Here is a 25,002-nt window from a genome sequence, read left to right as displayed (position 1 = left end):
TTGGTATTTGTTTGTTTTGTATTAAAACAATTTTCGAAAAATTTTACAATGCACTTCTGTAGGTCTATGTACTGTCTGTAGTAAGTGTAACACTGAACAGAAGAAGGCTTACAGAAAGTCATTATGATGAATAGAGAAGAAGTGGTCATAGTGTTTTACATTAAGCACATTAGTGTTCAACTGATCTTATGAATATCTATTAATGTGATGGCTTGTGTGTGTCATTTGAAAACAAAATACCTTTTTGAGAAGAAATCACATTGTTTTGAACTTATAATTTCATTTTGCATAAGAATTGAAGAGTTTTGCCCAATGTGTGTGTGTCTTGTGATTTGTGTGTAGAGTTCTGACAATATGAGACATGCTTTCAGAAAATGTGTGTAAACAACTGGAAAAAACTGTAAACAACCTCTTTGGTTGTCATTTTAAGACCTCCAGGAACAAGTTTGGTGACCCCTGGCTTAAAAGCATAGTTTTCTCAGACAGCAAATTTACAGGGCAACACTATATGCTGAATGGCTCAACCGAAATTTTAACCTGTTATTTCTCACGGAATGAACGAGAATCATACTCCTAGACAAGCAAGCCACTATGCAAAGTAATGTTTTGTGGCGACACTATATGCTGGCAAACTGAAATTCTTCGAAAGACATTTTTATGAAAGACATAATGTGCTGTAAAACGCAGGACACCTGCAAGGTCTCATCCGGTAATTGAACCTGGGACCTCTCACACCCAAAGCGAGAATCACACCCCTAGACCAATGAGCCACTAAAGTGATAGGATTTCACATGGCGTCAGAAGCATCAAATAGTCAGAAATCTTTCTCTAAAGGGAATCAAGGGCACCCTAAGCGAGATTCATACCCCTAGACCAACAAACCACAAAAGCTTGAATATTTCACAAGACTTCAGAAGCAACATATGGTCAGAAATCCTTATCTAACAAACATTGAAGCAGGGCTTTTGCTTCATTTGGACCCAGGACTTCTACAATGGTTCGTCCAGGATTTGAAAACGGGACCTCTCGCACCTTATGCGAGAATCAAGCGCGTAGACCAACAAGCTACTGCAAAACAGCCACTTTACATGGCAATACTATCTGCTGACAAACTGGAATTCTTCAAAAGACATTTTTACGAAAGACATAATGCCCTGTAAAACACTAGACAACTGCAACGGCTCATCTGGAATATGAACAAAGGACCTCTCGCACACGAAGCAAGAATCATGCCCCTATACCAACGAGCCACTGCAAAACAGCCACTTTAGATGGCAACACTATCTGCTGACCAACCGGCATTCTCAGAAAAAAGGCCTCTGTGTAAGCCACAACGACCTTACAAAACAGCAGACAACTGTAAGGGCTCAACCGAAATTTGAATCTGGGATTTTTCATTGCATGAACGAAAATCATACTCCTAGACCAGCAAGCCACTATGCAAAGGAATGTTTTATGTGGCGACACTATCTGCTGACAAACTGGAATTCTTCGAAAGACATTTTTATGAAAGACATAATGTCCTGTAAAACTCAGGGCACCTGCAAGGGCTAATCCAGTAATTGAACTCGGGTCTTCTCGCAACCGAAGCGAGAATCATACCCATAGACCAACGAGCCACTAAATTAAGAGGATTTCACATGGCGTCAGAAGCATCAGATAGTCAGAAATCTTTCTCTATCTAATCAAGGGCACCCTAAGCGAGAATCATACGCCTAGACCAACGAGCCACAAAAGCATGATTATTTCACAAGACATTAGAAGCAACAGATGGACCAGAAATCCTTATCTAACAAACATTAAAGCAGGGCTTTTGCTTCATTTGGACCTAGGACTTCTGCAAGGGTTTGTCCAGGATTTGAAGCCGGACCTCTCGCACCTTAAAATGAGAATCATACCCCCAAACCAACTAGCTACTGTAACAGCCACTTTATATGGCAAAACTATCTACTGACAAACCGGCATTCTCAGAAAAAAGGCCTTTGTGTAAGCCACAAAGCCCTTACAAAACAGCAGACAACTGTAAGGGCTCAACCGAAATTTGAATCTGGGATTTCTCACGGCATGAACGAGAATAATAGTCTTAGACAACCAAACCACTATGCAAAGGAATGTTTTATGCGCCGACACTATCTGCTGACAAACTGGAATTCTTCGAAAAATGTTTTTTATGAAAGCCATAATGCCCTGTAAAACAACAAAATAACCACAAGGGCTCGTCCGGGATTTGAACCCGGGACCTCTCGCACCCTAAGCGATAATCATACCCCTAGACCAACGAGCCAGTAAATTGAGAGAATTTCACATGGCGTCAGAAGCATCAGATTGTCAGAAATCTTTGTCAAACGAATCAAGGGCACCCTAAGCGAGAATCATACCCCTAGACCAACGAGCCACTGCAGAACAGTAACTTTATATGGCAACACTATCAGCTGACGAACTGGCATTCTCAGAAAAAAGGCCTCTGTGTAAGCCACAACGCCCTTACATAACAGCAGACAACTGTAAGGGCTCAACCGAAATTTGAATCTGGGATTTCTCACGGCATGAACGAGAATAATAGTCTTAGACAACCAAACCACTATGTAAAGGAATGTTTTATGTGCCCACACTATCTGCTGACAAACTGGAATTCTTCGAAAAATGTTTTTTATGAAAGCCATAATGCCCTGTAAAACAACAAAATAACTGCAAGGGCTCATCCGGGATTTGAACCTGGAACCTCTCGCACCTTAAGCGAGAATCATACCCCTAGACCAACGAGCCACAAAAGCTTGAATATTTCACAAGACATCTGAAGCAACAGATGGTCAGAAATCCTTATCTAACAAACATTGAAGCAGGGCTTTTGCTTCATTTGGACCCAGGACTTCTGCAATGGTTCGTCAAGGATTTGAAAACGGGACCACTCGCACCTTTTGCGAGAATCAAGCCCGTAGACCAACGAGCAACTGCAAAACAGCCACTTTACAAGGCAACACTATCTGCTGACAAACCGACATTCTCAGAAAAAAGGCCTCTGTGTAAGCCACAACGCCCTTATAAAACAAAAGACAACTGTAAGGGTTCAACTGAAATTTGAACCTAGGATTTCTCATGGCATGAACGAGAATCAAACTCCTAGAACAGCAAGCCACTATGCAAGAAATATTTTATGTGGCGACACTATCTGCTGACAAACTGGAATTCTTCGAAAAACGTTTTTTATGAAAGCCATAATGCCCTGTAAAACAACAGAATAACTGCAAGAACTCGTCTGGGATTTAAACCCGGGACCTCTCACACCCTAAGCGAGAATCATACCCCTAGACCAACGAGCCTCAAAAGCTTGAATATTTCACAAGACATCAGAAGCAACAGATGGTCAGAAATCCTTATTTAACAAACAATGAAGCAGGGCTTTTGCTTCATTTGGACCCGGGACTTCTGCAATGGTTCGTCCAGGATTTGAAAACGAGACCTCTCGCATCTTAAGCGAGAATTATGCCCGTAGACCAACGAGCAACTGCAAAACAGCCACTTTACATGGCAACACTATCTGCTGACAAACCGGCATTCTCAGAAAAAAGGCCTCTGTGTAAGCCACAACGCCCTTACAAAACAAAAGACAACAGTAAGGGTTCAACTGAAATTTGAACCTAGGATTTCTCATGGCATGAACGAGAATCAAACTCCTAGAACAGCAAGCCACTATGCAAGAAATATTTTATGTGGCGACACTATCTGCTGACAAATTGGAAATCTTTGAAAGACATTTTAATGAAAGACATAATGCCCTGTAAAACACAGTACACTTGCAAGGGCTAATCCAGGAACTGAACCCGGGTCCTCTCTCAACCGAAGCGAGAATCATACCCATAGACCAATGAGCCACTAAATTGAGAGAATTTCACAAGACGTCAGATGGTCAGAAATCTTTCTCTAACGAATCAAGGGCACCCTAAGTGAGAATCATACCCCTAGACCACCGAGCCACTGCAAAGCAGCAACTTTATATGGCAACACTATCTGCTGACAAACTGGCATTCTCAGAAAAAAGGCCTCTGTGTAAGCCACAACAACCTTACAAAACAGCAGACAAGTGTAAGGGCTCAACCGAAATCTGAATCTGGGATTTCTCATTGCATGAACGAAAATCATACGCCTAGACCAGCAAGCCACTATGCAAAGGAATGTTTTATGTGGCGACACTATCTGCTGACAAACTGGAATTCTTCGAAAGACATTTTAATGAAAGTCATAGTGCCCTGTAAAACACATGATACCTGCAAGGGCTCGTCCGGGATATGAACCCAGGACCTCTCTCACCCAAAGCGAGAATCATACCCCTAGGCCAACGAGCCACTACATTGATAAAACTTCACATGGCGTCAGAACCATCAGATAGTCAGAAAACTTTCTCTAACGAATCAATGGCACCCTAAGCGAGAATCATACCCCTAAACCAACTAGCTACTGTAACAGCCACTTTACATGGCAAAACTATCTGCTGATGAACTGGCATCCTCAGAAAAAAGGCCTCTGTGTAAGCCCGTAGACCTTACAAAACAGCAGACAAATGTAAGGGCTCAACCGAAATTTGAATCTGGGATTTCTCATTGCATGAACGAAAATCATACTCCTAGACCAGCAAGCCACTATGCAAAGGAATGTTTTATGTGGCGACACTATCTGCTGACAAACTGGAATTCTTCGAAAGACATTTTAATGAAAGTCATAGTGCCCTGTAAAACACATGACACCTGCAAGGGCTCATCCGGGATTTGAACCCGGGACCTCTCACACCCAAAGCGAGAATCATACCCCTAGACCAACGAGCCACTACTATGATAAAATTTCACATGGCGTCAGAAGCATCAGATAGTCAGAAAACTTTCTCTGACGAATCAAGGGCACCCTAAGCCAGAATCATACCCCTAGACCAACAAGCCACTGCAAAACAGTAACTTTACATGGCAACACTATCTGCTGACAAACCGGCATTCTCAGAAAAAGGCCTCTGTGTAAGCCACAACGCCCTTACAAAACAAAAGACAACTGTAAGGGTTCAACTGAAATGTGAACCTAGGATTTCTCATGGCATGAACGAGAATCATACTCCTAGACCAGCAAGCCACTATGCAAGAAATATTTTATGTGGCGACACTATCTGCTGACAATTTGCAATTCTTTGAAAGACGTTTTTACGAAAGATATAATGCCCTGTAAAACACAGTACACCTGCAAGGGCTCATCCGAGAATTGAACCCGGGTCCTCTCGCAATCGAAGCGAGAATCATACAGATAGACCAATGAACCACTAAATTGAGACAATTTCACAAGGCGTCAGATAGTCAGAAATCTTTCCCTAACGAATCAAGGGCACCCTAAGTGAGAATCATACCCATAGACCACCGAGCCACTGCAAAACAGCAACTTTATATGGCAACACTATCTGCTGACGAACTGGCATTCTCAGAAAAAAGGCCTCTGTGTAAGCCACAACGACCTTACAAAACAGCAGACAACTGTAAGGGTTCAACTGAAATTTGAACCTAGGATTTCTCATGGCATGAACGAGAATCAAACTCCTAGAACAGCAAGCCACTATGCAAGAAATACTTTATGTGGCGACACTATCTGCTGACAAATTGGAAATCTTTGAAAGACGTTTTTCCGAAAGACATAATGCCCTGTAAAACACAGTACACCTGCAAGGGCTAATCCAGGAACTGAACCCGTGTCCTCTCGCAACCGAAGCGAGAATCATACCCATAGACCAATGAGCCACTAAATTGAGAGAATTTCACAAGATGTCAGATGGTCAGAAATCTTTCTCTAACGAATCAAGGGCATCCTAAGTGAGAATCATACCCCTAGACCACCGAGCCACTGCAAAACAGCAACTTTATATGGCAACACTATCTGCTGACAAACTGGCATTCTCAGAAAAAAGGCCTCTGTGTAAGCCACAACAACCTTACAAAACAGCAGACAAGTGTAAGGGCTCAACCGAAATCTGAATCTGGGATTTCTCATTGCATGAACGAAAATCATACGCCTAGACCAGCAAGCCACTATGCAAAGGAATGTTTTATGTGGCGACACTATCTGCTGACAAACTGGAATTCTTCGAAAGACATTTTAATGAAAGTCATAGTGCCCTGTAAAACACATGATACCTGCAAGGGCTTGTCCGGGATATGAACCCGGGACATCTCTCAAACAAAGCGAGAATCATACCCCTAGGCCAACGAGCCACTACATTGATAAAACTTCACATGGCGTCAGAACCATCAGATAGTCAGAAAACTTTCTCTAACGAATCAATGGCACCCTAAGCGAGAATCATACCCCTAAACCAACTAGCTACTGTAACAGCCACTTTACATGGCAAAACTATCTGCTGATGAACTGGCATTCTCAGAAAAAAGGCCTCTGTGTAAGCCCGTAGACCTTACAAAACAGCAGACAAATGTAAGGGCTCAACCGAAATTTGAATCTGGGATTTCTCATTGCATGAACGAAAATCATACTCCTAGACCAGCAAGCCACTATGCAAAGGAATGTTTTATGTGGTGACACAATCTGCTGACAAACTGGAATTCTTCGAAAGACATTTTAATGAAAGTCATAGTGCCCTGTAAAACACATGACACCTGCAAGCGCTCGTCCGGGATTTGAACCCGGGACCTCTCACACCCAAAGCAAGACTCATACCCCTAGACAAACGAGCCACAAAAGGTTGAATATTTCACAAGACATCTGAAGCAACAGATGGTCAGAAATCCTTATCTAACAAACATTGAAGCAGGGCTTTTGCTTCATTTGGACCCAGGACTTCTGCAATGGTTCGTCCAGGATTTGAAAACAGGACCTCTCGCACCTTATGCAAGAATCAAGCCCGTAGACCAACGAGCAACTGCAAAACAGCCACTTTACATGGCAACACTATCTGCTGACAAACCGGCATTCCCAGAAAAAAAGGCCTCTGTGTAAGCCACAACGCCCTTACAAAACAAAAGACAACTGTAAGGGTTCAACTGAAATTTGAACCTAGGATTTCTCATGGCATGAACGAGAATCAAACTCCTAGAACAGCAAGCCACTATGCAAGAAATATTTTATGTGGCGACACTATCTGCTGACAAACTGGAATTCTTCGAAAAACGTTTTTTATGAAAGCCATAATGCCCTGTAAAACAACAGAATAACTGCAAGAACTCGTCTGGGATTTAAACCCGGGACCTCTCACACCCTAAGCGAGATTCATACCCCTAGACCAACGAGCCACAAAAGTTTGAATATTTCACAAGACATCAGAAGCAACAGATGGTCAGAAATCCTTATCTAACAAACATTGAAGCAGGGCTTTTGCTTCATTTGGACCCGGGACTTCTGCAATGGTTCGTCCAGGATTTGAAAACGGGAGCTCTCGCACCTTATGCGAGAATCATGCCCGTAGACCAACGAGCAACTGCAAAACAGCCACTTTACATGGCAACACTATCTGCTGACAAACCGGCATTCTCAGAAAAAAAGGCCTCTGTGTAAGCAACAACGCCCTTACAAAACAAAAGACAACTGTAAGGGTTCAACTGAAATTTGAACCTAGGATTTCTCATGGCATGAACGAGAATCAAACTCCTAGACCAGCAAGCCACTATGCAAAGGAATGTTTTATGTGGCGACACTATCTGCTGACAAACTGGAATTCTTCGAAAGACATTTTAATGAAAAACATAGTGCCCTGTAAAACACATAACACCTTTAAGGGCTCGTCCGGGATTTGAACCCGGGACCTCTCACACCCGAAGCGAGAATCATACCCCTAGACCAACGAGCCACTGCAAAACAGTAACTTTATATGGCAACACTATCAGCTGACGAACTGGCATTCTCAGAAAAAAGGCCTCTGTGTAAGCCACAACGCCCTTACAAAACAGCAGACAACTGTAAGGGCTCAATCGAAATTTGAATCTGGGATTTCTCACGGCATGAACGAGAATCATAGTCCTAGACAACCAAACCACTATGCAAAGGAATGCTTTATGTGCCGACACTATCTGCTGACAAACTGGAATTCTTCGAAAAACGTTTTTTTTGAAAGCCATAATGCCCTGTAAAACAAAAGAATAACTGCAAGGGCTCGTCCAGGATTTGAACCCGGGACCTCTCGCACCCTAAGCGAGAATCATACCCCTAGACCAACGAGCCACAAAAGCTTGAATATTTTACAAGACATCAGAAGGAACAGATGGTCAGAAATCCTTATCTAACAAACATTGAAGCAGGGCTTTTGCCTCATTTGGACCCGGGACTTCTGCATAGGTTCGTCCAGGATTTGAAAACGAGACCTCTCGCATCTTAAGCGAGAATCATGCCCGTAGACCAACGAGCAACTGCAAAACAGCCACTTTACATGGCAACACTATCTGCTGACAAACCGGCATTCTCAGAAAAAAGGCCTCTGTGTAAGCCACAACGCCCTTACAAAACAAAAGACAACTGTAAGGGTTCAACTGAAATTTGAACCTAGGATTTCTCATGGCATGAACGAGAATCAAACTCCTAGAACAGCAAGCCACTATGCAAGAAATATTTTATGTGGCGACACTATCTGCTGACAAATTAGAAATCTTTGAAAGACGTTTTTCCGAAAGACATAATGCCCTGTAAAACACAGTACACCTGCAAGGGCTAATCCAGGAACTGAACCCGGGTCCTCTCGCAACCGAAGCGAGAATCATACCCATAGACCAATGAGCCACTAAATTGAGAGAATTTCACAAGACGTCAGATGGTCAGAAATCTTTCTCTAACGAATCAAGGTCACCCTAAGTGAGAATCATACCCCTAGACCACCGAGCCACTGCAAAACAGCAACTTTATATGGCAACACTATCTGCTGACAAACTGGCATTCTCAGAAAAAAGGCCTCTGTGTAAGCCACAACAACCTTACAAAACAGCAGACAAGTGTAAGGGCTCAACCGAAATCTGAATCTGGGATTTCTCATTGCATGAACGAAAATCATACGCCTAGACCAGCAAGCCACTATGCAAAGGAATGTTTTATGTGGCGACACTATCTGCTGACAAACTGGAATTCTTCGAAAGACATTTTAATGAAAGTCATAGTGCCCTGTAAAACACATGATACCTGCAAGGGCTCGTCCGGGATATGAACCCGGGACCTCTCTCAACCAAATCGAGAATCATACCCCTAGGCCAACGAGCCACTACATTGATAAAACTTCACATGGCGTCAGAACCATCAGATAGTCAGAAAACTTTCTCTAACGAATCAATGGCACCCTAAGCGAGAATCATACCCCTAAACCAACTAGCTACTGTAACAGCCACTTTACATGGCAAAACTATCTGCTGATGAACTGGCATTCTCAGAAAAAAGGCCTCTGTGTAAGCCCGAAAACCTTACAAAACAGCAGACAAATGTAAGGGCTCAACCGAAATTTGAATCTGGGATTTCTCATTGCATGAACGAAAATCATACTCCTAGACCAGCAAGCCACTATGCAAAGGAATGTTTTATGTGGCGACACAATCTGCTGACAAACTGGAATTCTTCGAAAGACATTTTAATGAAAGTCATAGTGCCCTGTAAAACACATGACACCTGCAAGGGCTCGTCCGGGATTTGAACCCGGGACCTCTCACACCCAAAGCGAGAATCATAACCCTAGACCAACGAGCCACTACTGTGATAAAATTTCACATGGCGTCAGAAGAATCAGATAGTCAGAAAACTTTCTCTGACGGATCAAGGGCACCCTAAGCCAGAATCATACCCCTAGACCAACAAGCCACTGCAAAACAGTAACTTTACATGGCAACACTATCTGCTGACAAACCGGCATTCTCAGAAAAAGGCCTCTGTGTAAGCCACAACGCCCTTACAAAACAAAAGACAACTGTAAGGGTTCAACTGAAATGTGAACCTAGGATTTCTCATGGCATGAACGAGAATCATACTCCTAGACCAGCAAGCCACTATGCAAGAAATATTTTATGTGGCGACACTATCTGCTGACAATTTGCAATTCTTTGAAAGACGTTTTTACGAAAGATATAATGCCCTGTAAAACACAGTACACCTGCAAGGGCTCATCCGAGAATTGAACCCGGGTCCTCTCGCAATCGAAGCGAGAATCATACAGATAGACCAATGAACCACTAAATTGAGAGAATTTCACAAGGCGTCAGATAGTCAGAAATCTTTCCCTAACGAATCAAGGGCACCCTAAGTGAGAATCATACCCCTAGACCACCGAGCCACTGCAAAACAGCAACTTTATATGGCAACACTATCTGCTGACGAACTGGCATTCTCAGAAAAAAGGCCTCTGTGTAAGCCACAACGACCTTACAAAACAGCAGACAACTGTAAGGGCTCAACCGAAATTTGAATCTGGGATTTTTCATTGCATGAACGAAAGTCATACTCCTAGACCAGCAAGCCACTATGCAAAGGAATGTTTTATGTGGCGACACTATCTGCTGACAAACTGGAATTCTTCGAAAAATGTTTTTTATGAAAGCCATAATGCCCTGTAAAACAACAAAATAACTGCAAGGGCTCGTCCGGGATATGAACCCGGGACCTCTCGCACCCTAAGCGAGAATCATACCCCTAGACCAACAAGCCACAAAAGCTTGAATATTTCACAAGACATCTGAAGCAACAGATGGTCAGAAATCCTTATCTAACAAACATTGAAGCAGGGCTTTTGCTTCATTTGGACCCGGGACTTCTGCAATGGTTCGTCCAGGATTTGAAAACGGGACCTCTCGCACCTTATGCGAGAATCAAGCCCGTAGACCAACGAGCAACTGCAAAACAGCCACTTTACATGGCAACACTATCTGCTGACAAACCGGCATTCTCAGAAAAAAGGCCTCTGTGTAAGCCACAACGCCCTTACAAAACAAAAGACAACTGTAAGGGTTCAACTGAAATTTGAACCTAGGATTTCTCATGGCATGAACGAGAATCAAACTCCTAGAACAGCAAGCCACTATGCAAGAAATACTTTATGTGGCGACACTATCTGCTGACAAATTGGAAATCTTTGAAAGACGTTTTTCCGAAAGACATAATGCCCTGTAAAACACAGTACACCTGCAAGGGCTAATCCAGGAACTGAACCCGTGTCCTCTCGCAACCGAAGCGAGAATCATACCCATAGACCAATGAACCACTAAATTGAGAGAATTTCACAAGACGTCAGATGGTCAGAAATCTTTCTCTAACGAATCAAGGGCATCCTAAGTGAGAATCATACCCCTAGACCACCGAGCCACTGCAAAACAGCAACTTTATATGGCAACACTATCTGCTGACGAACTGGCATTCTCAGAAAAAAGGCCTCTGTGTAAGCCACAACAACCTTACAAAACAGCAGACAAGTGTAAGGGCTCAACCGAAATCTGAATCTGGGATTTCTCATTGCATGAACGAAAATCATACGCCTAGACCAGCAAGCCACTATGCAAAGGAATGTTTTATGTGGCGACACTATCTGCTGACAAACTGGAATTCTTCGAAAGACATTTTAATGAAAGTCATAGTGCCCTGTAAAACACATGATACCTGCAAGGGCTTGTCCGGGATATGAACCCGGGACCTCTCTCAACCAAAGCGAGAATCATACCCCTAGGCCAACGAGCCACTACATTGATAAAACTTCACATGGCGTCAGAACCATCAGATAGTCAGAAAACTTTCTCTAACGAATCAATGGCACCCTAAGCGAGAATCATACCCCTAAACCAACTAGCTACTGTAACAGCCACTTTACATGGAAAAACTATCTGCTGATGAACTGGCATTCTCAGAAAAAAGGCCTCTGTGTAAGCCCGTAGACCTTACAAAACAGCAGACAAATGTAAGGGCTACACCGAAATTTGAATCTGGGATTTCTCATTGCATGAACGAAAATCATACTCCTAGACCAGCAAGCCACTATGCAAAGGAATGTTTTATGTGGTGACACAATCTGCTGACAAACTGGAATTCTTCGAAAGACATTTTAATGAAAGTCATAGTGCCCTGTAAAACACATGACACCTGCAAGCGCTCGTCCGGGATTTGAACCCGGGACCTCTCACACCCAAAGCAAGACTCATACCCCTAGACAAACGAGCCACAAAAGGTTGAATATTTCACAAGACATCTGAAGCAACAGATGGTCAGAAATCCTTATCTAACAAACATTGAAGCAGGGCTTTTGCTTCATTTGGACCCAGGACTTCTGCAATGGTTCGTCCAGGATTTGAAAACAGGACCACTCGCACCTTTTGCGAGAATCAAGCCCGTAGACCAACGAGCAACTGCAAAACAGCCACTTTACAAGGCAACACTATCTGCTGACAAACCGACATTCTCAGAAAAAAGGCCTCTGTGTAAGCCACAACGCCCTTATAAAACAAAAGACAACTGTAAGGGTTCAACTGAAATTTGAACCTAGGATTTCTCATGGCATGAACGAGAATCAAACTCCTAGAACAGCAAGCCACTATGCAAGAAATATTTTATGTGGCGACACTATCTGCTGACAAACTGGAATTCTTCGAAAAACGTTTTTTATGAAAGCCATAATGCCCTGTAAAACAACAAAATAACTGCAAGAACTCGTCTGGGATTTAAACCCGGGACCTCTCACACCCTAAGCGAGATTCATACCCCTAGACCAACGAGCCACAAAAGTTTGAATATTTCACAAGACATCAGAAGCAACAGATGGTCAGAAATCCTTATCTAACAAACATTGAAGCAGGGCTTTTGCTTCATTTGGACCCGGGACTTCTGCAATGGTTCGTCCAGGATTTGAAAACGGGAGCTCTCGCACCTTATGCGAGAATCATGCCCGTAGACCAACGAGCAACTGCAAAACAGCCACTTTACATGGCAACACTATCTGCTGACAAACCGGCATTCTCAGAAAAAAAGGCCTCTGTGTAAGCAACAACGCCCTTACAAAACAAAAGACAACTGTAAGGGTTCAACTGAAATTTGAACCTAGGATTTCTCATGGCATGAACGAGAATCAAACTCCTAGACCAGCAAGCCACTATGCAAAGGAATGTTTTATGTGGCGACACTATCTGCTGACAAACTGGAATTCTTCGAAAGACATTTTAATGAAAAACATAGTGCCCTGTAAAACACATAACACCTTTAAGGGCTCGTCCGGGATTTGAACCCGGGACCTCTCACACCCGAAGCGAGAATCATACCCCTAGACCAATGAGCCACTGCAAAACAGTAACTTTATATGGCAACACTATCAGCTGACGAACTGGCATTCTCAGAAAAAAGGCCTCTGTGTAAGCCACAACGCCCTTACAAAACAGCAGACAACTGTAAGGGCTCAATCGAAATTTGAATCTGGGATTTCTCACGGCATGAACGAGAATCATAGTCCTAGACAACCAAACCACTATGCAAAGGAATGCTTTATGTGCCGACACTATCTGCTGACAAACTGGAATTCTTCGAAAAACGTTTTTTTTGAAAGCCATAATGCCCTGTAAAACAAAAGAATAACTGCAAGGGCTCGTCCGGGATTTGAACCCGGGACCTCTCGCACCCTAAGCGAGAATCATACCCCTAGACCAACGAGCCACAAAAGCTTGAATATTTTACAAGACATCAGAAGGAACAGATGGTCAGAAATCCTTATCTAACAAACATTGAAGCAGGGCTTTTGCTTCATTTGGACCCGGGACTTCTGCAATGGTTCGTCCAGGATTTGAAAACGAGACCTCTCGCATCTTAAGCGAGAATCATGCCCGTAGACCAACGAGCAACTGCAAAACAGCCACTTTACATGGCAACACTATCTGCTGACAAACCGGCATTCTCAGAAAAAAGGCCTCTGTGTAAGCCACAACGCCTTTACAAAACAAAAGACAACTGTAAGGGTTCAACTGAAATTTGAACCTAGGATTTCTCATGGCATGAACGAGAATCAAACTCCTAGAACAGCAAGCCACTATGCAAGAAATATTTTATGTGGCGACACTATCTGCTGACAAATTGGAAATCTTTGAAAGACGTTTTTCCGAAAGACATAATGCCCTGTAAAACACAGTACACCTGCAAGGGCTAATCCAGGAACTGAACCCGGGTCCTCTCGCAACCGAAGCGAGAATCATACCCATAGACCAATGAGCCACTAAATTGAGAGAATTTCACAAGACGTCAGATGGTCAGAAATCTTTCTCTAACGAATCAAGGTCACCCTAAGTGAGAATCATACCCCTAGACCACCGAGCCACTGCAAAACAGCAACTTTATATGGCAACACTATCTGCTGACAAACTGGCATTCTCAGAAAAAAGGCCTCTGTGTAAGCCACAACAACCTTACAAAACAGCAGACAAGTGTAAGGGCTCAACCGAAATCTGAATCTGGGATTTCTCATTGCATGAACGAAAATCATACGCCTAGACCAGCAAGCCACTATGCAAAGGAATGTTTTATGTGGCGACACTATCTGCTGACAAACTGGAATTCTTCGAAAGACATTTTAATGAAAGTCATAGTGCCCTGTAAAACACATGATACCTGCAAGGGCTCGTCCGGGATATGAACCCGGGACCTCTCTCAACCAAATCGAGAATCATACCCCTAGGCCAACGAGCCACTACATTGATAAAACTTCACATGGCGTCAGAACCATCAGATAGTCAGAAAACTTTCTCTAACGAATCAATGGCACCCTAAGCGAGAATCATACCCCTAAACCAACTAGCTACTGTAACAGCCACTTTACATGGCAAAACTATCTGCTGATGAACTGGCATTCTCAGAAAAAAGGCCTCTGTGTAAGCCCGTAAACCTTACAAAACAGCAGACAAATGTAAGGGCTCAACCGAAATTTGAATCTGGGATTTCTCATTGCATGAACGAAAATCATACTCCTAGACCAGCAAGCCACTATGCAAAGGAATGTTTTATGTGGCGACACAATCTGCTGACAAACTGGAATTCTTCGAAAGACATTTTAATGAAAGTCATAGTGCCCTGTAAAACACATGACACCTGCAAGGGCTCGTCCGGGATTTGAACCCGGGACCTCTCACACCCAAAGCGAGAATCATAACCCTAGACCAACGAGCCACTACTGTGATAAAATTTCACATGGCGTCAGAAGAATCAGATAGTCAGAAAACTTTCTCTGACGGATCAAGGGCACCCTAAGCCAGAATCATACCCCTAGACCAACAAGCCACTGCAAAACAGTAACTTTACATGGCAACACTATCTGCTGACAAACCGGCATTCTCAGAAAAAGGCCTCTGTGTAAGCCACAACGCCCTTACAAAACAAAAGACAACTGTAAGGGTTCAACTGAAATGTGAACCTAGGATTTCTCATGGCATGAACGAGAATCATACTCCTAGACCAGCAAGCCACTATGCAAGAAATATTTTATGTGGCGACACTATCTGCTGACAATTTGCAATTCTTTGAAAGACGTTTTTACGAAAGATATAATGCCCTGTAAAACACAGTACACCTGCAAGGGCTCATCCGAGAATTGAACCCGGGTCCTCTCGCAATCGAAGCGAGAATCATACAGATAGACCAATGAACCACTAAATTGAGAGAATTTCACAAGGCGTCAGATAGTCAGAAATCTTTCCCTAACGAATCAAGGGCACCCTAAGTGAGAATCATACCCCTAGACCACCGAGCCACTGCAAAACAGCAACTTTATATGGCAACACTATCTGCTGACGAACTGGCATTCTCAGAAAAAAGGCCTCTGTGTAAGCCACAACGACCTTACAAAACAGCAGACAACTGTAAGGGCTCAACCGAAATTTGAATCTGGGATTTTTCATTGCATGAACGAAAGTCATACTCCTAGACCAGCAAGCCACTATGCAAAGGAATGTTTTATGTGGCGACACTATCTGCTGACAAACTGGAATTCTTCGAAAAATGTTTTTTATGAAAGCCATAATGCCCTGTAAAACAACAAAATAACTGCAAGGGCTCGTCCGGGATATGAACCCGGGACCTCTCGCACCCTAAGCGAGAATCATACCCCTAGACCAACAAGCCACAAAAGCTTGAATATTTCACAAGACATCTGAAGCAACAGATGGTCAGAAATCCTTATCTAACAAACATTGAAGCAGGGCTTTTGCTTCATTTGGACCCGGGACTTCTGCAATGGTTCGTCCAGGATTTGAAAACGGGACCTCTCGCACCTTATGCGAGAATCAAGCCCGTAGACCAACGAGCAACTGCAAAACAGCCACTTTACATGGCAACACTATCTGCTGACAAACCGGCATTCTCAGAAAAAAGGCCTCTGTGTAAGCCACAACGCCCTTACAAAACAAAAGACAACTGTAAGGGTTCAACTGAAATTTGAACCTAGGATTTCTCATGGCATGAACGAGAATCAAACTCCTAGAACAGCAAGCCACTATGCAAGAAATACTTTATGTGGCGACACTATCTGCTGACAAATTGGAAATCTTTGAAAGACGTTTTTCCGAAAGACATAATGCCCTGTAAAACACAGTACACCTGCAAGGGCTAATCCAGGAACTGAACCCGTGTCCTCTCGCAACCGAAGCGAGAATCATACCCATAGACCAATGAACCACTAAATTGAGAGAATTTCACAAGACGTCAGATGGTCAGAAATCTTTCTCTAACGAATCAAGGGCATCCTAAGTGAGAATCATACCCCTAGACCACCGAGCCACTGCAAAACAGCAACTTTATATGGCAACACTATCTGCTGACGAACTGGCATTCTCAGAAAAAAGGCCTCTGTGTAAGCCACAACAACCTTACAAAACAGCAGACAAGTGTAAGGGCTCAACCGAAATCTGAATCTGGGATTTCTCATTGCATGAACGAAAATCATACGCCTAGACCAGCAAGCCACTATGCAAAGGAATGTTTTATGTGGCGACACTATCTGCTGACAAACTGGAATTCTTCGAAAGACATTTTAATGAAAGTCATAGTGCCCTGTAAAACACATGATACCTGCAAGGGCTTGTCCGGGATATGAACCCGGGACCTCTCTCAACCAAAGCGAGAATCATACCCCTAGGCCAACGAGCCACTACATTGATAAAACTTCACATGGCGTCAGAACCATCAGATAGTCAGAAAACTTTCTCTAACGAATCAATGGCACCCTAAGCGAGAATCATACCCCTAAACCAACTAGCTACTGTAACAGCCACTTTACATGGAAAAACTATCTGCTGATGAACTGGCATTCTCAGAAAAAAGGCCTCTGTGTAAGCCCGTAGACCTTACAAAACAGCAGACAAATGTAAGGGCTACACCGAAATTTGAATCTGGGATTTCTCATTGCATGAACGAAAATCATACTCCTAGACCAGCAAGCCACTATGCAAAGGAATGTTTTATGTGGTGACACAATCTGCTGACAAACTGGAATTCTTCGAAAGACATTTTAATGAAAGTCATAGTGCCCTGTAAAACACATGACACCTGCAAGCGCTCGTCCGGGATTTGAACCCGGGACCTCTCACACCCAAAGCAAGACTCATACCCCTAGACAAACGAGCCACAAAAGGTTGAATATTTCACAAGACATCTGAAGCAACAGATGGTCAGAAATCCTTATCTAACAAACATTGAAGCAGGGCTTTTGCTTCATTTGGACCCAGGACTTCTGCAATGGTTCGTCCAGGATTTGAAAACAGGACCACTCGCACCTTTTGCGAGAATCAAGCCCGTAGACCAACGAGCAACTGCAAAACAGCCACTTTACAAGGCAACACTATCTGCTGACAAACCGACATTCTCAGAAAAAAGGCCTCTGTGTAAGCCACAACGCCCTTATAAAACAAAAGACAACTGTAAGGGTTCAACTGAAATTTGAACCTAGGATTTCTCATGGCATGAACGAGAATCAAACTCCTAGAACAGCAAGCCACTATGCAAGAAATATTTTATGTGGCGACACTATCTGCTGACAAACTGGAATTCTTCGAAAAACGTTTTTTATGAAAGCCATAATGCCCTGTAAAACAACAGAATAACTGCAAGAACTCGTCTGGGATTTAAACCCGGGACCTCTCACACCCTAAGCGAGATTCATACCCCTAGACCAACGAGCCACAAAAGTTTGAATATTTCACAAGACATCAGAAGCAACAGATGGTCAGAAATCCTTATCTAACAAACATTGAAGCAGGGCTTTTGCTTCATTTGGACCCGGGACTTCTGCAATGGTTCGTCCAGGATTTGAAAACGGGAGCTCTCGCACCTTATGCGAGAATCATGCCCGTAGACCAACGAGCAACTGCAAAACAGCCACTTTACATGGCAACACTATCTGCTGACAAACCGGCATTCTCAGAAAAAAAGGCCTCTGTGTAAGCAACAACGCCCTTACAAAACAAAAGACAACTGTAAGGGTTCAACTGAAATTTGAACCTAGGATTTCTCATGGCATGAACGAGAATCAAACTCCTAGACCAGCAAGCCACTATGCAAAGGAATGTTTTATGTGGCGACACTATCTGCTGACAAACTGGAATTCTTCGAAAGACATTTTAATGAAAAACATAGTGCCCTGTAAAACACATAACACCTTTAAGGGCTCGTCCGGGATTTGAACCCGGGACCTCTCACACCCGAAGCGAGAATCATACCCCTAGACCAACGAGCCACTGCAAAACAGTAACTTTATATGGCAACACTATCAGCTGACGAACTGGCATTCTCAGAAAAAAGGCCTCTGTGTAAGCCACAACGCCCTTACAAAACAGCAGACAACTGTAAGGGCTCAATCGAAATTTGAATCTGGGATTTCTCACGGCATGAACGAGAATCATAGTCCTAGACAACCAAACCACTATGCAAAGGAATGCTTTATGTGCCGACACTATCTGCTGACAAACTGGAATTCTTCGAAAAACGTTTTTTTTGAAAGCCATAATGCCCTGTAAAACAAAAGAATAACTGCAAGGGCTCGTCCGGGATTTGAACCCGGGACCTCTCGCACCCTAAGCGAGAATCATACCCCTAGACCAACGAGCCACAAAAGCTTGAATATTTTACAAGACATCAGAAGGAACAGATGGTCAGAAATCCTTATCTAACAAACATTGAAGCAGGGCTTTTGCTTCATTTGGACCCGGGACTTCTGCAATGGTTCGTCCAGGATTTGAAAACGAGACCTCTCGCATCTTAAGCGAGAATCATGCCCGTAGACCAACGAGCAACTGCAAAACAGCCACTTTACATGGCAACACTATCTGCTGACAAACCGGCATTCTCAGAAAAAAGGCCTCTGTGTAAGCCACAACGCCTTTACAAAACAAAAGACAACTGTAAGGGTTCAACTGAAATTTGAACCTAGGATTTCTCATGGCATGAACGAGAATCAAACTCCTAGAACAGCAAGCCACTATGCAAGAAATATTTTATGTGGCGACACTATCTGCTGACAAATTGGAAATCTTTGAAAGACGTTTTTCCGAAAGACATAATGCCCTGTAAAACACAGTACACCTGCAAGGGCTAATCCAGGAACTGAACCCGGGTCCTCTCGCAACCGAAGCGAGAATCATACCCATAGACCAATGAGCCACTAAATTGAGAGAATTTCACAAGACGTCAGATGGTCAGAAATCTTTCTCTAACGAATCAAGGTCACCCTAAGTGAGAATCATACCCCTAGACCACCGAGCCACTGCAAAACAGCAACTTTATATGGCAACACTATCTGCTGACAAACTGGCATTCTCAGAAAAAAGGCCTCTGTGTAAGCCACAACAACCTTACAAAACAGCAGACAAGTGTAAGGGCTCAACCGAAATCTGAATCTGGGATTTCTCATTGCATGAACGAAAATCATACGCCTAGACCAGCAAGCCACTATGCAAAGGAATGTTTTATGTGGCGACACTATCTGCTGACAAACTGGAATTCTTCGAAAGACATTTTAATGAAAGTCATAGTGCCCTGTAAAACACATGATACCTGCAAGGGCTCGTCCGGGATATGAACCCGGGACCTCTCTCAACCAAATCGAGAATCATACCCCTAGGCCAACGAGCCACTACATTGATAAAACTTCACATGGCGTCAGAACCATCAGATAGTCAGAAAACTTTCTCTAACGAATCAATGGCACCCTAAGCGAGAATCATACCCCTAAACCAACTAGCTACTGTAACAGCCACTTTACATGGCAAAACTATCTGCTGATGAACTGGCATTCTCAGAAAAAAGGCCTCTGTGTAAGCCCGTAAACCTTACAAAACAGCAGACAAATGTAAGGGCTCAACCGAAATTTGAATCTGGGATTTCTCATTGCATGAACGAAAATCATACTCCTAGACCAGCAAGCCACTATGCAAAGGAATGTTTTATGTGGCGACACAATCTGCTGACAAACTGGAATTCTTCGAAAGACATTTTAATGAAAGTCATAGTGCCCTGTAAAAGACATGACACCTGCAAGGGCTCGTCCGGGATTTGAACCCGGGACCTCTCACACCCAAAGCGAGAATCATAACCCTAGACCAACGAGCCACTACTGTGATAAAATTTCACATGGCGTCAGAAGAATCAGATAGTCAGAAAACTTTCTCTGACGGATCAAGGGCACCCTAAGCCAGAATCATACCCCTAGACCAACAAGCCACTGCAAAACAGTAACTTTACATGGCAACACTATCTGCTGACAAACCGGCATTCTCAGAAAAAGGCCTCTGTGTAAGCCACAACGCCCTTACAAAACAAAAGACAACTGTAAGGGTTCAACTGAAATGTGAACCTATGATTTCTCATGGCATGAACGAGAATCATACTCCTAGACCAGCAAGCCACTATGCAAGAAATATTTTATGTGGCGACACTATCTGCTGACAATTTGCAATTCTTTGAAAGACGTTTTTACGAAAGATATAATGCCCTGTAAAACACAGTACACCTGCAAGGGCTCATCCGAGAATTGAACCCGGGTCCTCTCGCAATCGAAGCGAGAATCATACAGATAGACCAATGAACCACTAAATTGAGAGAATTTCACAAGGCGTCAGATAGTCAGAAATCTTTCCCTAACGAATCAAGGGCACCCTAAGTGAGAATCATACCCCTAGACCACCGAGCCACTGCAAAACAGCAACTTTATATGGCAACACTATCTGCTGACGAACTGGCATTCTCAGAAAAAAGGCCTCTGTGTAAGCCACAACGACCTTACAAAACAGCAGACAACTGTAAGGGCTCAACCGAAATTTGAATCTGGGATTTTTCATTGCATGAACGAAAATCATACTCCTAGACCAGCAAGCCACTATGCAAAGGAATGTTTTATGTGGCGACACTATCTGCTGACAAACTGGAATTCTTCGAAAAATGTTTTTTATGAAAGCCATAATGCCCTGTAAAACAACAAAATAACTGCAAGGGCTCGTCCGGGATTTGAACCCGGGACCTCTCGCACCCTAAGCGAGAATCATACCCCTAGACCAACAAGCCACAAAAGCTTGAATATTTCACAAGACATCTGAAGCAACAGATGGTCAGAAATCCTTATCTAACAAACATTGAAGCAGGGCTTTTGCTTCATTTGGACCCGGGACTTCTGCAATGGTTCGTCCAGGATTTGAAAACGGGACCTCTCGCACCTTATGCGAGAATCAAGCCCGTAGACCAACGAGCAACTGCAAAACAGCCACTTTACATGGCAACACTATCTGCTGACAAACCGGCATTCTCAGAAAAAAGGCCTCTGTGTAAGCCACAACGCCCTTACAAAACAAAAGACAACTGTAAGGGTTCAACTGAAATTTGAACCTAGGATTTCTCATGGCATGAACGAGAATCAAACTCCTAGAACAGCAAGCCACTATGCAAGAAATACTTTATGTGGCGACACTATCTGCTGACAAATTGGAAATCTTTGAAAGACGTTTTTCCGAAAGACATAATGCCCTGTAAAACACAGTACACCTGCAAGGGCTAATCCAGGAACTGAACCCGTGTCCTCTCGCAACCGAAGCGAGAATCATACCCATAGACCAATGAACCACTAAATTGAGAAAATTTCACAAGACGTCAGATGGTCAGAAATCTTTCTCTAACGAATCAAGGGCATCCTAAGTGAGAATCATACCCCTAGACCACCGAGCCACTGCAAAACAGCAACTTTATATGGCAACACTATCTGCTGACGAACTGGCATTCTCAGAAAAAAGGCCTCTGTGTAAGCCACAACAACCTTACAAAACAGCAGACAAGTGTAAGGGCTCAACCGAAATCTGAATCTGGGATTTCTCATTGCATGAACGAAAATCATACGCCTAGACCAGCAAGCCACTATGCAAAGGAATGTTTTATGTGGCGACACTATCTGCTGACAAACTGGAAATCTTCGAAAGACATTTCAATGAAAGTCATAGTGCCCTGTAAAACACATGATACCTGCAAGGGCTTGTCCGGGATATGAACCCGGGACCTCTCTCAACCAAAGCGAGAATCATACCCCTAGGCCAACGAGCCACTACATTGATAAAACTTCACATGGCGTCAGAACCATCAGATAGTCAGAAAACTTTCTCTAACGAATCAATGGCACCCTAAGCGAGAATCATACCCCTAAACCAACTAGCTACTGTAACAGCCACTTTACATGGAAAAACTATCTGCTGATGAACTGGCATTCTCAGAAAAAAGGCCTCTGTGTAAGCCCGTAGACCTTACAAAACAGCAGACAAATGTAAGGGCTACACCGAAATTTGAATCTGGGATTTCTCATTGCATGAACGAAAATCATACTCCTAGACCAGCAAGCCACTATGCAAAGGAATGTTTTATGTGGTGACACAATCTGCTGACAAACTGGAATTCTTCGAAAGACATTTTAATGAAAGTCATAGTGCCCTGTAAAACACATGACACCTGCAAGCGCTCGTCCGGGATTTGAACCCGGGACCTCTCACACCCAAAGCAAGACTCATACCCCTAGACAAACGAGCCACAAAAGGTTGAATATTTCACAAGACATCTGAAGCAACAGATGGTCAGAAATCCTTATCTAACAAACATTGAAGCAGGGCTTTTGCTTCATTTGGACCCAGGACTTCTGCAATGGTTCGTCCAGGATTTGAAAACAGGACCACTCGCACCTTTTGCGAGAATCAAGCCCGTAGACCAACGAGCAACTGCAAAACAGCCACTTTACAAGGCAACACTATCTGCTGACAAACCGACATTCTCAGAAAAAAGGCCTCTGTGTAAGCCACAACGCCCTTATAAAACAAAAGACAACTGTAAGGGTTCAACTGAAATTTGAACCTAGGATTTCTCATGGCATGAACGAGAATCAAACTCCTAGAACAGCAAGCCACTATGCAAGAAATATTTTATGTGGCGACACTATCTGCTGACAAACTGGAATTCTTCGAAAAACGTTTTTTATGAAAGCCATAATGCCCTGTAAAACAACAGAATAACTGCAAGAACTCGTCTGGGATTTAAACCCGGGACCTCTCACACCCTAAGCGAGATTCATACCCCTAGACCAACGAGCCACAAAAGTTTGAATATTTCACAAGACATCAGAAGCAACAGATGGTCAGAAATCCTTATCTAACAAACATTGAAGCAGGGCTTTTGCTTCATTTGGACCCGGGACTTCTGCAATGGTTCGTCCAGGATTTGAAAACGGGAGCTCTCGCACCTTATGCGAGAATCATGCCCGTAGACCAACGAGCAACTGCAAAACAGCCACTTTACATGGCAACACTATCTGCTGACAAACCGGCATTCTCAGAAAAAAAGGCCTCTGTGTAAGCAACAACGCCCTTACAAAACAAAAGACAACTGTAAGGGTTCAACTGAAATTTGAACCTAGGATTTCTCATGGCATGAACGAGAATCAAACTCCTAGACCAGCAAGCCACTATGCAAAGGAATGTTTTATGTGGCGACACTATCTGCTGACAAACTGGAATTCTTCGAAAGACATTTTAATGAAAAACATAGTGCCCTGTAAAACACATAACACCTTTAAGGGCTCGTCCGGGATTTGAACCCGGGACCTCTCACACCCGAAGCGAGAATCATACCCCTAGACCAACGAGCCACTGCAAAACAGTAACTTTATATGGCAACACTATCAGCTGACGAACTGGCATTCTCAGAAAAAAGGCCTCTGTGTAAGCCACAACGCCCTTACAAAACAGCAGACAACTGTAAGGGCTCAATCGAAATTTGAATCTGGGATTTCTCACGGCATGAACGAGAATCATAGTCCTAGACAACCAAACCACTATGCAAAGGAATGCTTTATGTGCCGACACTATCTGCTGACAAACTGGAATTCTTCGAAAAACGTTTTTTTTGAAAGCCATAATGCCCTGTAAAACAAAAGAATAACTGCAAGGGCTCGTCCGGGATTTGAACCCGGGACCTCTCGCACCCTAAGCGAGAATCATACCCCTAGACCAACGAGCCACAAAAGCTTGAATATTTTACAAGACATCAGAAGGAACAGATGGTCAGAAATCCTTATCTAACAAACATTGAAGCAGGGCTTTTGCTTCATTTGGACCCGGGACTTCTGCAATGGTTCGTCCAGGATTTGAAAACGAGACCTCTCGCATCTTAAGCGAGAATCATGCCCGTAGACCAACGAGCAACTGCAAAACAGCCACTTTACATGGCAACACTATCTGCTGACAAACCGGCATTCTCAGAAAAAAGGCCTCTGTGTAAGCCACAACGCCTTTACAAAACAAAAGACAACTGTAAGGGTTCAACTGAAATTTGAACCTAGGATTTCTCATGGCATGAACGAGAATCAAACTCCTAGAACAGCAAGCCACTATGCAAGAAATATTTTATGTGGCGACACTATCTGCTGACAAATTGGAAATCTTTGAAAGACGTTTTTCCGAAAGACATAATGCCCTGTAAAACACAGTACACCTGCAAGGGCTAATCCAGGAACTGAACCCGGGTCCTCTCGCA

The 25,002-nt window shown here is 43.4% G+C and overlaps 1 long non-coding RNA gene and 15 other non-coding genes across 16 annotated transcripts in view; all 16 read right to left on the bottom strand.

The window, feature by feature from the left end:
• The window catches only part of LOC103910577 (uncharacterized), a 201,147-nt gene that overhangs the window by 120,090 nt on the left and 56,055 nt on the right, over positions 1 to 25,002 (bottom strand). The window lies entirely within an intron of this gene.
• Positions 2,213 to 2,284, bottom strand: trnap-agg (transfer RNA proline (anticodon AGG)). Its single transcript has one exon. It is a non-coding gene; the product is annotated as a tRNA-Pro (tRNA).
• On the bottom strand, positions 2,695 to 2,766 carry trnal-aag (transfer RNA leucine (anticodon AAG)). The gene has a single exon. It is a non-coding gene; the product is annotated as a tRNA-Leu (tRNA).
• Positions 4,749 to 4,820, bottom strand: trnap-ugg (transfer RNA proline (anticodon UGG)). The gene has a single exon. It is a non-coding gene; the product is annotated as a tRNA-Pro (tRNA).
• trnap-cgg (transfer RNA proline (anticodon CGG)) lies at positions 7,754 to 7,825 on the bottom strand. Its single transcript has one exon. It is a non-coding gene; the product is annotated as a tRNA-Pro (tRNA).
• trnap-agg (transfer RNA proline (anticodon AGG)) lies at positions 8,125 to 8,196 on the bottom strand. Its single transcript has one exon. It is a non-coding gene; the product is annotated as a tRNA-Pro (tRNA).
• Positions 9,625 to 9,696, bottom strand: trnap-ugg (transfer RNA proline (anticodon UGG)). The gene has a single exon. It is a non-coding gene; the product is annotated as a tRNA-Pro (tRNA).
• On the bottom strand, positions 13,184 to 13,255 carry trnap-cgg (transfer RNA proline (anticodon CGG)). Its single transcript has one exon. It is a non-coding gene; the product is annotated as a tRNA-Pro (tRNA).
• Positions 13,555 to 13,626, bottom strand: trnap-agg (transfer RNA proline (anticodon AGG)). The gene has a single exon. It is a non-coding gene; the product is annotated as a tRNA-Pro (tRNA).
• Positions 15,055 to 15,126, bottom strand: trnap-ugg (transfer RNA proline (anticodon UGG)). The gene has a single exon. It is a non-coding gene; the product is annotated as a tRNA-Pro (tRNA).
• On the bottom strand, positions 18,614 to 18,685 carry trnap-cgg (transfer RNA proline (anticodon CGG)). The gene has a single exon. It is a non-coding gene; the product is annotated as a tRNA-Pro (tRNA).
• Positions 18,985 to 19,056, bottom strand: trnap-agg (transfer RNA proline (anticodon AGG)). The gene has a single exon. It is a non-coding gene; the product is annotated as a tRNA-Pro (tRNA).
• Positions 20,485 to 20,556, bottom strand: trnap-ugg (transfer RNA proline (anticodon UGG)). The gene has a single exon. It is a non-coding gene; the product is annotated as a tRNA-Pro (tRNA).
• On the bottom strand, positions 21,436 to 21,507 carry trnap-agg (transfer RNA proline (anticodon AGG)). Its single transcript has one exon. It is a non-coding gene; the product is annotated as a tRNA-Pro (tRNA).
• On the bottom strand, positions 24,044 to 24,115 carry trnap-cgg (transfer RNA proline (anticodon CGG)). The gene has a single exon. It is a non-coding gene; the product is annotated as a tRNA-Pro (tRNA).
• trnap-agg (transfer RNA proline (anticodon AGG)) lies at positions 24,415 to 24,486 on the bottom strand. The gene has a single exon. It is a non-coding gene; the product is annotated as a tRNA-Pro (tRNA).

This window comes from Danio rerio, chromosome 4, assembly GCF_049306965.1.
Source record: "Danio rerio strain Tuebingen ecotype United States chromosome 4, GRCz12tu, whole genome shotgun sequence".
Lineage (NCBI taxonomy): Eukaryota > Metazoa > Chordata > Actinopteri > Cypriniformes > Danionidae > Danio > Danio rerio.
Note: the sequence above shows the minus strand (reverse complement) of the source record. Positions and strands in the feature narration are given on the sequence as shown.